Genomic DNA, 13,362 nt, shown 5'->3' on the forward strand with positions numbered 1-13,362 from the left:
TTTCTTTTTTTTAATAGCATTCCTGTCCCTTATGAAATGGAGAAAAGCAGTATGTGTCAATCCAAAGAAACAAAAGTGTATGTGGTAGTACAGGAGAAGTATAATGAGCAGAGATAAAATGGCCTCCTACTCCACAAAACGATCTGTGACCTGCCCATCTGCTGGTATTTATTATTACATATGCCGGACCTCCTGTTTGAGTCTAGGAAAGCGTTAACTGACTATCAATTTCGCAACAGTGCAAAGAGTTCAGATTTCTTCTAACCTGGACAGTGGCAACTTTTTAAGGATGCATGTCGTGTGTTGCGGCCTATGAAGAATTAATGGTCATCCTGCTCATTTTCCTGTTAGAAGCAACAATGAAATTTACACAGCAGGGAAAACAGAACGAAAACTCTCATACTTTGCCTTGCAACCAAGGTGGTGTTAGTGGTAAGTGGGACTTTTTGAGTAGTGTCCATGGCAGCAGAAGGCACCAGAGGTCGACTTGTCATGTATAATGCAAGGAGGTGACACAGGTCATGACCTGTCTAGTGGATGGGGTCAAGCTCATTTTTGCAGTGACAAGCGTATTGCTATTCTCAAACAGGGAGATGTCTACTGGATAGCCACACCCTCCTCAGGTCCTCACATCGGTCCTATGCCCCCTTTGTCTCAGCCATTACTTCCAGACTCAGCAGCACCACCTGCAGTACATGATGGCCAACCTATTTAAAGCCATGGCAGCAGCTACAGGGTGGGGAGTTAGAAGATTAGATAGGGCAGATGGTATCAACTTATCTGACATGTGTCCGAATACTTGTGTCCGAATACTCAACTCTTAACTTCATGGATTAATGATTAAAAAAACTGGACTTTTGGCCAGAATTGTCTCACTCTCTAGGTGCTGTCCACCTTTACGTGCCACGTCAGAGAGTTTTTTATGCAGCAGGTGGAACCATCACAAATATACATACAAATATATACATTTTGGACTACACTGTCTGCCACCAGTATGGTCAATTGATGTTCAACAGTCCTGGATTGGTGACCTGTTTCAGTCACCTGTTCAGGATGCCAAGCTGTGATTGTACAACCACCACCAACCTCCCTAGCGCTACAACTTTAAGCACCAATCAACAGATGTAGACTTTAATTATGCTATCCAAGAATCCTAAAGTTGCTAAAGAACAATTGCTAGTGAATTTTCATCAAAGAGAACAGTCAAAGGTAAGCAAAATCAATTGTGAATTCGATATTTTAACCATTCCAATTGGATTCAGTTAGACTTGAAATTTAACATTTCCAAGAATGTCTTCTAAGAAGACAACTTTTTCCTTTGTAAGTAGACCTCCAATAAAGTCCTTTAGTTGTCCATAATCCTAAATTAATTAGTAAAACTGAAGACTGGCTGACCTAGAATAAAACAGTTACTGTACATATTTCAAATCCTAATTGTTATATAAAGCTTTATAATCCGTGGTATTACTATTCAGATTCTATTAGCTAACCAATCAGGAGATGATCAGACTACACAAAAGGAGCCAATATTTGTCTTACCAGGACACGAGAAAGGTAAATATTTTTTACTTACTTACAAAATAAATGTTGTGTTCCTAAGTAAGCCTTGTAAATTTGCAAAACTTTATTAAAAATGGCTGATCTCTCACTCACCTTTATTATATAAGCCAACTTTGTAGGCTAGACCTTTACTAAAGTCCTCCAGTGCTCCGTAATCTCACCACTAACTGATTTACACAGTAAGTTTTAACTGCAACATTATTATTAACATATAATTATTATTATTATTTTTCTAGAAGACACCTTTCAATTGAAGTTTTTATTATGCTTTTGTTTTATTTTTAGAATTTCTCTCTTTTATAATGTATTATTATGTAAAATTAGTGTAAAAATTCTGGGTAACCAATGCACATCATGATGCTCAATCATGGCTTTTTTATGCTTATTATTATTACACAGTATTTATATAGTGCCGACATATTACGCAGCGCTTTACAAAATCCATAGTCGTGTCGCTAACTTTCTCTCAAAGGGGCCCACAATCTAATGACCATGTCATATGTCTTAAATACAGTCTAAGGTTAATTTTGGGGGGAAGACAATTAACCTAACTGCATGTTTTTGTTTTTTATATGGTTTTTATTAATTGAGGTTTCTTGCTTCCAGTCCAGCCTCCTTAAAAAAACATTATTCAAATTGCTTTTAAAGGATTATCAAATTCATGTGAGATTTTATGATGGTTTTATGGAGCAACCCATGATTGGCTCTTTCATGATACTGGAAAAAACATTCCCTGACTGCCTATCATCATCAAGAGAATATTTTTTTATTCCTCATAGGTTTATTGAGTCTGAATAATTCATTTTAAATATGTATTATTACATTTTTGTTCCTTTTTCTTTCTGCAAATTCAGATTATTGAAAGTTCCCAACAATGTTCACCATGAAGAAATCCCTGTTGTTACTTTTGATCGGGTTTGTCTCCATATCTCTGTGTGAGGAAAAGTAAGTATTTATAAGATGTTTTGTTAAATAAATAGCCTTTATTATTTTTAGCGTTAAATAGTGTTTATATAAAAATTGTTTATTATTATTATGTGAGTTCTGTGGAAAGTGGTCCAATTCACAACATCCAACATCAATACACATACCCATCCACCCAAGAAGCTGATGTCCACCTTTTCTGCATTTTATCCAATAGGCTTTGAAATGAAGAACACCTTAAACCCCCCCTTTGCTCAATAGGTCATCTATGTCATCATAGCCAAAGAAAAAGCAGCCTGGTGTTCTGTGGTTATGTGCAGGAACCACCAGGTACCAGCAGACCAGAACCTTGTATGCGGAATCCTTAACAGTCAGATATCCTCCCAGTAATCATTGGGCTTCGTGCAGCCAAGGTCTGCCCCCCATCTGCACACTTATGGCTGAGACCAGGAAGAAGGAGGAAGAATTAATTGGCCATAGAGAAGGGACATGAGGCCCGGAGCCATGGGATCCTGGTGGCAGACTTGCTCAATCAAAGAGATGATAGTCAGGGGGCATCGCACCTGCCTAATGGTGGGGAATATCCAATGTAGCAATTTCAAGTACCTATAGTATTCCCATTGGGGAAATCGATGTTTAGAGCTCAGTCTATTCCAGGTCCTAACCCCAGAAAGGCCCAGTAGGTGCTATACGACTGTTAGTCCTCGTGATGTCCACCAACAAAAAGTGGAGAGATTCATGTGACCAGGTGGGAACATAGAGTTGTTAAGTGGTGGTTGCAGGTCAGCCCAGGGTGAAAAAAGGGCGACCGGTATTTATGTGTATCCCATATTTTATGAGAGTGGACCACAAGTGTTCTGAGGGGCTTGGGGTGTCCCGATGGGGCAACCCACAGGATGGCTGCCACTTAGAAAGATCCAAAGTTAGGCATGTGTGGCACACCCAACGCCCAAGATTGTCTATGGGTGTACAATGTCTTAAAAAAATAAAGGATTTTCTGTAGCCAAGTCATTTTTATGGCTGCAATCCAGTCAAGCCAGGATAGAGGCAGGGAGGGGCAGGATTGTAGCAGGGACTGTAGGGAGCAAAGTAAGGGGTGATCATAAGTTGGGTACAGGTTCTAATATGACCTAGACAGTTTGACTCCTAGGTAGGGCGGTACTTTTTTGGCTTATGATTATCTTTGCCTGGTTTGGGATCAGTGATACAAAGGCCGTCAATGAAGAGGGGTTCTATGAATGTCTATTCTTCAGGGAATTAAAAAGCTTTGTAAGGCGTGGGGCCAGTGTGTCAGCAAATGTTTTTGTGATATGATGCCGAAAATCTAGGTCCTGGCAATCCATGCAGTTTTGAGAAATCTGTGGCAGGGCAATATCCCTGAAGAACTAGAAAGGAGGGTTAGGGTGGATAGCGAAAAGGAACGAGGCAAAACTATCCACTATTTGGCCGGGTTGCAGGTAAGTACCCCAGTGCAGGACCGAACCTGATATAGCTTAAAGGTATCGATGTCTGGGCACCTAGCCTGCATGGGATCTAATTTGTTGACCTGGGAGTACAATTTCTGCCTGGTTCAGCACAGAGATTTTTCCACCTTCTCAATAAGAAATAGGTCCAAGGCAAGGCGTGTTTCATTGACCATCCTTTTGAGGAAGTTTGAGGGTTTACGTTTCCAGGCAGTCTCTAGGGTCCAAAACCTTTGGGCCTGGTCTGCTATTTTTTGAACCTGCTTGCATTTGAGAAGCAATTTTTGATGAGGTGTTCCAACAGGGTGGCCCTATGTGCCTCCCACAGCGTCACCAGGGAGACATCTTGCGTATTGTTAAGGAGAAAGTATTCTTCTAGTCTTACCTGGATTCGGCTGCGGATCTCTTGTTTAGTGAGCAGGGATTGGTTTAAGTGCCATGGACCATTGGGAGGGCTGGGGAGGGCTGAGGAACATGCGATAGAAATGGGTGAATGGTCATGTGATATTGGGGACCACATGTAATAATGTCGGAGATCAGGTTCATCCGTCCTTGGGCCCAGCTCTCTGATCTCTCTAGTAAGTTGACAGGCAAGTTTATTGGTCACTATAGTCAGCTCTCACTGGAGTAGCAGATTAAATTTTTGCAGGAGTGTGGACTCACAAGCCAGAAGATCGGAGGGAGATGGCACATCAGGATCAGGCAGGCTATCAATGGATGAGCCATCTATGATATCTAGACCACTGGTTGAGCATGGGGAATCTCCCGCCGGGGGTAAAGAATCAATTTTGAAAGTGCTCAATGAGCGGGACGATGCCAGAGAGAGTCGTCCCTGGTGTGCCGAGTGCTTAGAGTTCTTGCCCATCGGGGCGGAAGGGCAAGCTAGGAGTGGGGGTTGAAGGAACAGCTGCTGTAGCCGAGGATAGCTGTGCCATAGTTCTGGTGATGTGGAGCCTAGTTAGACTAGGTCGGCCATCTTGGCTGTGCACGCAATGTCCTCATATGTATCTTTTGTAATCACTAATCCTCTTGTTATACTTGAAGTTTTGCATACCGGGTTGTTTAATATATTTTACCCCCATTACCCCTTCCCTTATGTTTTCAATTCATTGAAACCAAAAAAAAATTTCTCTGCATGCTAAAATGTAACTATGTTTACTCCATAGTGTAAAGATGCTCAATGTGACCTAAAAATTGCCTTCCCTTTTTAGCTATGATGCCGAAACAAGCAGTAATCAGGCAATGGAGGAAAATACTGCTGGATATGAGGAAAATGGAGGGAAGGATATTACACAAGAAAGATATGCCCGTGATACCTTTGAGTGTTGGTTGTACGGAGTCAATTGTTGGAAAAGAATGGGCTGAACATCATCTAATATGGAATTTCATATATGAAGTAAATAATAACCAGATGTCTAATAAAAATATCAAGCAATGTACACTGTGTTTTCTTATACTGATTCCCTCCAGGGAGGTGCTCGCCTATTATTTTACAATCCGAAGATACACAAATGATGGAACACTTATAGCGTATCTGAATCCCAAAATAAAATTATAATATATTTCAGGTTACCATACCATATCTGTCATGTATGTAAGCAGGGAATTTACTGGTCAGGGCTTTGACTTTGAAAAGCAAAAATGAGAATGTGCTGGTAGGGCTCTTTTGAGGGAGAATATATGCTGGTGAGATACAGGGGTCTGCTTGAGGTGCTGGTTGGGGTTTACGAGAGGAAATCCGATTGCCTTATGGAATCAGGAAGGCATTTTTACATGATGAACACTATCGCTACATAAAAGCTGTTATTTGTCAATCCATTACAAAGTTTTGGGGTTCCTTAAGGAGAGGTGTGGCCTAAATGTTTATGACACCCATCTTAAAGCACGGCAATGGAAGTTGTTGATGGGAAGATAAAAAAATTCCACAGGGCCTGATTTAATAAAGCTCTCCAAGGATGGACAGGATACACTTTTATCAGTAGGGTTGCGTAATCCAGCAAACCTGGAATCATCTGGTGTAGGATTTAACACATTTGCAACCCATTGCAGGTTTGATGGATCACCCAGGTTCACTGATAAAAGTGTTTCCTCCCCGGCCTTGGAGAGCTTTATTAAATCGGACCCACTGAATCACAGCTTCATACAGTATATACCATGTTCCTATGAAACACAAGGTCAAAGTTCAAATGTTCCATAAAGTGAGAAGACTTCATAAAAAGTTTAATCTCTGCAAAGTGAGTTCAAGTTGAAGGAAAGAAGAGACGAGATGAGACAACATTTACAAGTGACCAGGCTAAGAGAGAGAGCTGTACACCACTGAGGTCCGGGGCCCCATGGAGAAGCCAAAATGCAGTGGACAACCCAAAGATATTCTCTAAGGCCTCCAAAAACTTGATGGTAAGAAGAGGGTTGAGGTGGAATCTTGAATGTCCAAACACTTTTACCCCCAACAGATTTCCTTTTTATGGAAAATGACTAAACACAAATATGGAAGAAAAAAGCGAGGCTAAAGAAAACTTTTAAAAAATGTCCAACTTAACCGATTTTACTTTTTTCTGGTTAGAGAACAGATCAGGGGAACAGATTTTTTTTTTGGAATCAGCTGGACATAAAATTTCCATGAACCTCTACTAGGAAGCCAACCTTCTCTCCAGACCTCCAATAAAGTCCTCTAGCTGTTCATAATCTTTAATTATTTGTTTAATTATTTTTTAAAACAGAAGACTGAACCTAGAATAAAGCAGCTATGAAGTTAATACCCAAATCCTAACTGTAAGGTTTATATACCCTTATAATTTGTGGTGTTCTGTTAAGATTCTATTTGAGGGTAAATCAGGTTGGTGAACGGATCAGGAGAAGGTCAGACCACACACGCTGATATTTGTCTTTCCAGGAGACATGGAAGGTATATATTCTCTTGAATAATTATAATGAAAATGTGCCCGCTTTGGCAACACATATAAGAAAATTGGAACGATACAGAAAGAGATTAGCATGGTCCCTGTGCAAGGATGACATGCAAATTCGTGAAGCGTTCCATATTTCTCCTAAAGAAGATATTTCTTCTTATACATATTTCTCCTAAAGAAACCCTCACTGGACCCCCCCATCATCTAACTACCCTCCTATCTCCCTTCTCCCATATGTCTCCAAACTTTTTGAACACCTTGTCTACAAAAGACTCACCGATTACCATTACCTATTACTGAGCACCAACTCTCTCCTTGACCCCCTCCAGTCTGGTTTTAGAGCTGCCCATTCCACGGAAACAGCCCTTACTAAAGTGGCCAATGACCTCATCAGAGCTACCGTATTTTTTGCAGTATAAGACGCACTTTTTCTTCCCCACCAATGACCTACTAATGACTTCCTCACTCATAACCTCATCACACGCATGGTTACAAGACTTCTCTAGAGCTGTCCCGACTCTCTAGAATGGTCTTCCTTGTCCCTTTCGGCTCCTACTTTCTGCTCATTTAAAAAAGCCCTCAAAACCCATTTTTTCAAACTTGCCTACCCATCTTCTTCTGTCTTTTGAAACCGTCACTACTTCCCACCACTACATATCTCCCCTCTTATTGTGTGTAAATTCCCCCACCTACTAGATTGTAAGCTCTTCGGGGCAGGGTCCTCTCCTCCTGTGTCACTGTCTGTATTAGTCTGTCATTTGCAACCCTATGTAATGTACAGCGCTGCGTAATATGTTGACGCTATATAAAGCCTGTTTATTAATAATAATAATAATAATAATATTATTATTATTAATAATGTGTAAATTAGTCAAATCACAGAAGGGGTTTTTCATAGTTTTAGGTCCCTTATGAATGACACAATGTACAATTAGTTGCCCTTAGTAGGGTGAATGCCAACCCTGGAAATGTATAGAAGATAGGACAGACAGAGGTTTTTTTTTTTGGCAAACAAGGTATTGTATTGTTGATAGGTTCACAGAATACAATACAACTTCAAACAGTGCATAAGATAAATCGTGTTGTACAATATTATAACGTATTTCTCAAACCAATAGACACTTGGACAGAAAGTGTCTTAGGTCAAAATTAAAACACAGCCTATAATAGTAAGATCATTTTGGCACATATAGTGACTTGAACCTAGGATCCTATATGACAACAAATACAACTAGTATAAAGCATAGATATATATATATATAGATAAAAAAAACTCACGATCCAGACATGGGAAATGACCTGTAAATTGATAGACTTTAACCAGGAGCAATTTGAGAAGAGTTTGCCCCAAAGGGATATTTGCCTATGTATAGTAGGTAGATGCCAGTATAATAAATTGCAGGAGTAATGGAAAAATAGTGAAGGATAAATTCCTGTTTGTAAAGTATAGCCAATTATTGCATGCAGGGAGAGAGAGGTCTGCGGCCGCAGCCTCTCCAATATAGAGAGATGTGAAGGGTAGTAGGCAGGACCCACCTTTTATGTATGAGACAGACGGTATCCCGTATTATGAATGTGCCTGGGAGTCCTCATTAAACAGACCTTTCATTGTGCTTGCAAAAATATTTCCATGTCTATTTCCATATTTCCATCCATTATTAAGGTGTCAAGAGAATATTTCTTATATTCTTAAATATTTTTATAGTCATAGATGTTCTGCACAAGTCGACTGAGTCTGTTTTAGTTTTTTTTTTTCAATTCAGAATTATCAAAAGATTCCAACATTTACATTATGTTACTACAAGCGGTTTCTCCCTCAGCTCGCCAAGCCGTTTTTTGTCGCCTTCAATGCACTTTCTTTGGTTGCCTCCTCCCATCCGACTCCTCAGTGGCTCACACTGAAAATGACCCTAGGTCGCGTCCAAGTTACTGGCTAATATCGCTCCTGAATTGCCATGTTAAACTCTTCTCTAGTATTTTAGCTTGCAGGCTGGCTCCTAAAATTCAGGACCTCCTTCATTCAGACCAAAGCGGGTTTTTACCTTATAGAGAAGCAAGAGACAATACTATTCGCACAATTAATTTGATCCAACATGCTACAGCGAATAAAATACCTGCACTAATCTTCTCGGCTAATGCCGAGAAGGCATTTGATCACGTAGACTGCGCTTATATGCAACCGGTCCCAGGTATAGGTATACCAAGCCGTCTACTTGAATGGATCCAGGCCGTGTATTGGAGCCCCCTGGCCACAGTTAGGGTTAATGGCATTCTCTCCTGACCATTTCCAATTACCAATGGTACAAGGCAGGGTTGCCCTCTGCTTCCTCTACTTTCATTTTACTCCTAGAACCCTTTTTAGGACATATTCATAAGAACCCGGATATCAGAGGTCTTTTAACAAGACGGAACACAAATTTGCTGCATAAGCGGATTATTATCCGCCATTTTTTTCCAACTACAAAATCAGCCTTTAGAAATCAGAAGTTTTGGATATTTACCTGTCCCCAACCACAGAAGGATTCTATATCTTTTCCATTCAAGTGGGCTCCCTCCGCTTTTTGGGAACTAATATCCTAGCCAATGTTAATAGAGTAGTTGATCTAAATTTTCTACCTCTTCTTAACACTATACGCAGGGACCTTCAAGGTTGGCGTCAACAAGCTTTTTATTGGTTTGGGCATTGGAATATCCTATATTTTCTACAAGCTATGCCAGTCCACATACTTCCTCCATAATTTTGTTTGGAATTTTTGCGTTTTTTATGGAACACTGATACCCCCAGGCTTAGCAAACATCTCCTTCGACTCCCAAAAGATAAAGGGGTATATCGCTTCCAGACCCTGTGCTATATCACAAGGCTGTACCTATAACCCATTTAGGGGAATGGTGCAGACATGTACATTTTACGGGCTGAGTACGGTTAGAAGACGCCGTGTCTCCTGTCCATTTATCTACTGCTGCCTGGTCTCCGCCAGAAGACTGTGGCATTCTTTGCCATCACTCTTTGATAGGGGAGACACTGAAAGTAGCAGCCAAGTTTTTCCAAAGTGAGGGTATTGAGATTTTCCCACCCCTTTGTCTCCTATGCTTGGTCATCACAAGTACCCTACTATTAGGAACGACATCTTTTTTAGGAAATTGATTGAACAGGAAATTTATCGCCCTGTTCATTTCCAGCAACCTCCCGATTGCAGTCCAATAGGGCAGGTGCAAGAAACCCATTCCATTCCTTGCTTAGATGCTTGGAGGAGGATACAATTTGTGTCCTCATTCCCACTCGCACAGAATTTTCACCAATTCCTCACCCCTCTGGAGAATCTGTGTGAAGCAGGTAACCCTTTGAGAGGAGTGTTATCCTACATATACTGTATAACATGCAGATAACGGCACATGCCACTTCAACACCCTCATTTCTTTCTAGATAGAAAAAGGACCTTAATCTTACTTTTATGGGTCAACAAATAGAACTTATGCCACACCCTAGACATAAGGCCCCGATAAGCAATAAATATTAGAGGACAATGTAAAAACTACTCACCAGATGGTACAGAACGCCAGAGGTGTTGGCCAAAATAAATACACATACGAGTTCGCTGTGCTGGATGCAAAACACACACAGGAGTTGTCCTGTTTTGGCACCTTTATGGGTGGGTGTTGCAGCAATTGTTGATAAATTAATGGATGTATCCATCCTAGACAAATTGTCACGCTAGGGAACACAGAGCCACTAGGGGGCGCTACAGCTTACAAAAGCGGTGTGAGCCCTCAAATGGGCCAAAGCGCAGAGTCTAACTGCCAACCAGGTCTTCTCCAGGAGCCTCTAGTGGTAAGGATGATGCGCTGCTGGTTACCGCCAGGTTGCGGTCTTTGGGCAAGATACACGGTACCAAATCACTAGGAAGAAGAATCGTCGGGGTCAGGGCAGGCAGCAAGCAAGAGAGGTCAGGTCATCCGGGAAATAAACGCCTGTGACACAGGGGCTAAACCTACTTCTTCCTTCCACACTTTCCTAAACCTTCTAGCATAATCACTTACAGTTTCTCCTGGCTTCTGTTTGCATGCTAATGCAGTGGCCATGGATTTCCTATCTCCGTGTAATCTTACAAACACGGTGTGTAATTCTTCCCATAATGTTTTATAATGTGCTTCAGTTATAAGAGGATAATTATTTGTATTTGTTTGTTCAGGAGTTGGGATGGTCAGGGTGGGTACTTTATCAATTTCTCCTTCACCGGTATTGACATATCCCGTGACACCTTCTACGATGAGTCTAATATCCAGCACTGTGAGCTGTTGACATTGGACCATTCTTTTCAAGTAATTAATAGTGGCGGCAGGTGTTATACGAGGGTCAGGTGCATTTTTAATGATATAATTGAGGACCTGCACGCCCAGAGGTTTAACACTCATTTGGATTCCCATTGTATTAAAGGGCATGGTCAAGGTACTAGTAGGTTCTCCCTGCTCTTCGCCCTTTGCCTTTGATCGGTTGACTGGTCCGGTCCGGGGAAGGTACTTCATGGCATAAGGTGGAATCGGCTGGTACTCTCTGTAGTGACTTGGGCTCCTTGGGTTACGGGCAGGGTAAAAGGAGGAGGTGCTGAAGCCGGAGCAGGGGCTGGAGCGGGTGCTTGTGTGTGGCTATATAGCAGACAGATATCATGTTCCTCATCTACTGACAATTGGGGTATGGTGGTTGTTTGGTTTTGGTCTCATTGGATATACAATGTTTCTTACACTTCTAAATATTTCACACCAAAATCCTTATACTCTATAAATTAAGGTCATCAGTGTGCACAAATTCAACAAAAGATTTCCCAAATATTTTCTAACTAAGGACCCAGTCCTTCTATGAGGGAGTCTCTTCTACGACAGCACCACCATCTGGCGTCCATCCATCCAGGAGTTTACTTTCCATCCATCCCAGTGTCTGGATTGATGAGTCGCACCATTGACTCTTTTGTAATCTCTTCACGCAAGCTTCTAATACTGCACTCTGATGTCTACAAGTCCCCTGAGGAAGCCACATAGGGCAAAACGCATCGGGACATGAAATCTATTTGCTTTCCCCATTCAGCTTATGTGCACCTAGAAATCAATGTCTAATATCTACACTTTACTCCAATGATTAGCAAGTGGCAACATTTTATGTATAATTGACTATTGTGAATTGTAACATTGTACATACTATATCCATACGGATTAATAATACACTGCTGCATTTAACAATACAATGTCTTTGGCCTTCTCTCACAGATGGATAATATGTAAATTAAGGTCGATAGGTTTAGAAAAGTCAATCTGTAAATGGATAGAGTTGTTGGGACCTTTACTGTTTAACATCTTTATAAATGATATAGAAAAAAAGAAAACTGCCTAGGACTGATCGCTACCCAACAGCCTTTATGGCAGCGACTGCCCCAATAGCAGCATGGGGGCTCGGTAAATCCCCCAAGGGCCGAGGCAGGCTGGTCTTTATTGAACACTCCAGCACAGATTAGTCCAGCTAAACATTACAACAGGCACTGGTGACGGGGTGCAGAGAAGCTATAATGTCCCAGCAGCCAATGGCAGTGCAGGAGCTGATCGACCTCTAGAATCCCCTTCAGCTGTGCACAACCTGACAGAGTGGTGCCGGGGATGCCATAAATCCATCAGTCTGCACAACTAAAGGGAAGCAGGGGATGCTGAAATCTTAGTTCTCCTGGCTGCTGCAAATAACATTTCTGGACAGAATAAATAGTATTTATAGCGTACAGCACAGAGTTGACGGACAGATGACATCTCCTAACAATGAATATGTGTATTACTTTATCTTAATAGCAAAATTATTACAGAATAATATTGGGCAAAATGTAAAAAAAATGCTCCATCAGGGGGGTGTAAAGCTGAAGGAGTTGGGTCATGGTTGGATCTGTTTTAAGGAGCGATGTCAATAAAGCAACAGACAATGATCTTTCAGCAGAGGAAAATTAAAGAAACTGAAGAGGATGTAATGATAGTGAAGCCAGGACCCCCTATAGCTATGCCAACTAGACAATTGCAGGACAAGGATATTTATATTGGATTTTGTTTTTAAATAAAAAAAATGGGGTAACCTCAAGAATAGAGGAGGTCTTAACCTTTACATGGAGTGTTCCGAACCCCCCAATTCTTTCCCACATTGGAGGCAGCCACTTGCTGCATGGGGCAACTCTGGGTGTGACTACATTTTTGGCATGGCCACATGTTTTATTTTTGGCTATTTAGTGTATTTAGTAACCAAATAATTAGTTGTGGTCTATAGCAGCGGTCCCCAACCTTTTTGGCCCCAGGGACCGGTTTCACGGAAGGAAATTTCTCTGAGGACCGGGGGTGCACAGAGAGAAAAGAGAAGACATACTCTGGCGTCTTCTCTTTTCTCTCTGTGCACCTCTGCTGCTTCAAAGCGATCACATGACATCTGACAGCCAATCGAGCTGCATGTCATGTGCTCGCATTGCTTGTACACAGACTACTGTGTA

At 41.4% G+C, this 13,362-nt stretch overlaps 1 protein-coding gene and 1 non-coding gene across 3 annotated transcripts in view; both read left to right on the plus strand.

The window, feature by feature from the left end:
* The window catches only part of LOC140339021 (oocyte zinc finger protein XlCOF7.1-like), a 40,571-nt gene extending 35,185 nt beyond the window's left edge, over nucleotides 1–5,386 (plus strand). The window contains exons 1-3 of one of the 2 annotated variants that reach the window (XR_011922355.1): nucleotides 1,681–1,739; nucleotides 2,415–2,505; nucleotides 5,159–5,386. The gene's annotated coding sequence lies outside the window, so the exon portion shown is untranslated. Of the gene's footprint in view, nucleotides 1–1,680; nucleotides 1,740–2,414; nucleotides 2,506–5,158 lie in introns of those variants that run through there. The other variant, XM_072423507.1, reaches the window with a different exon arrangement.
* A 1,499-nt stretch (nucleotides 5,387–6,885) lies between these two features.
* On the plus strand, nucleotides 6,886–6,993 carry LOC140340177 (U6 spliceosomal RNA). The gene has a single exon (XR_011922609.1). It is a non-coding gene; the product is annotated as a U6 spliceosomal RNA (small nuclear RNA).
* Nucleotides 6,994–13,362: the final 6,369 nt, after the last annotated feature.

This window comes from Pyxicephalus adspersus, chromosome 10, assembly GCF_032062135.1.
Source record: "Pyxicephalus adspersus chromosome 10, UCB_Pads_2.0, whole genome shotgun sequence".
NCBI lineage: Eukaryota > Metazoa > Chordata > Amphibia > Anura > Pyxicephalidae > Pyxicephalus > Pyxicephalus adspersus.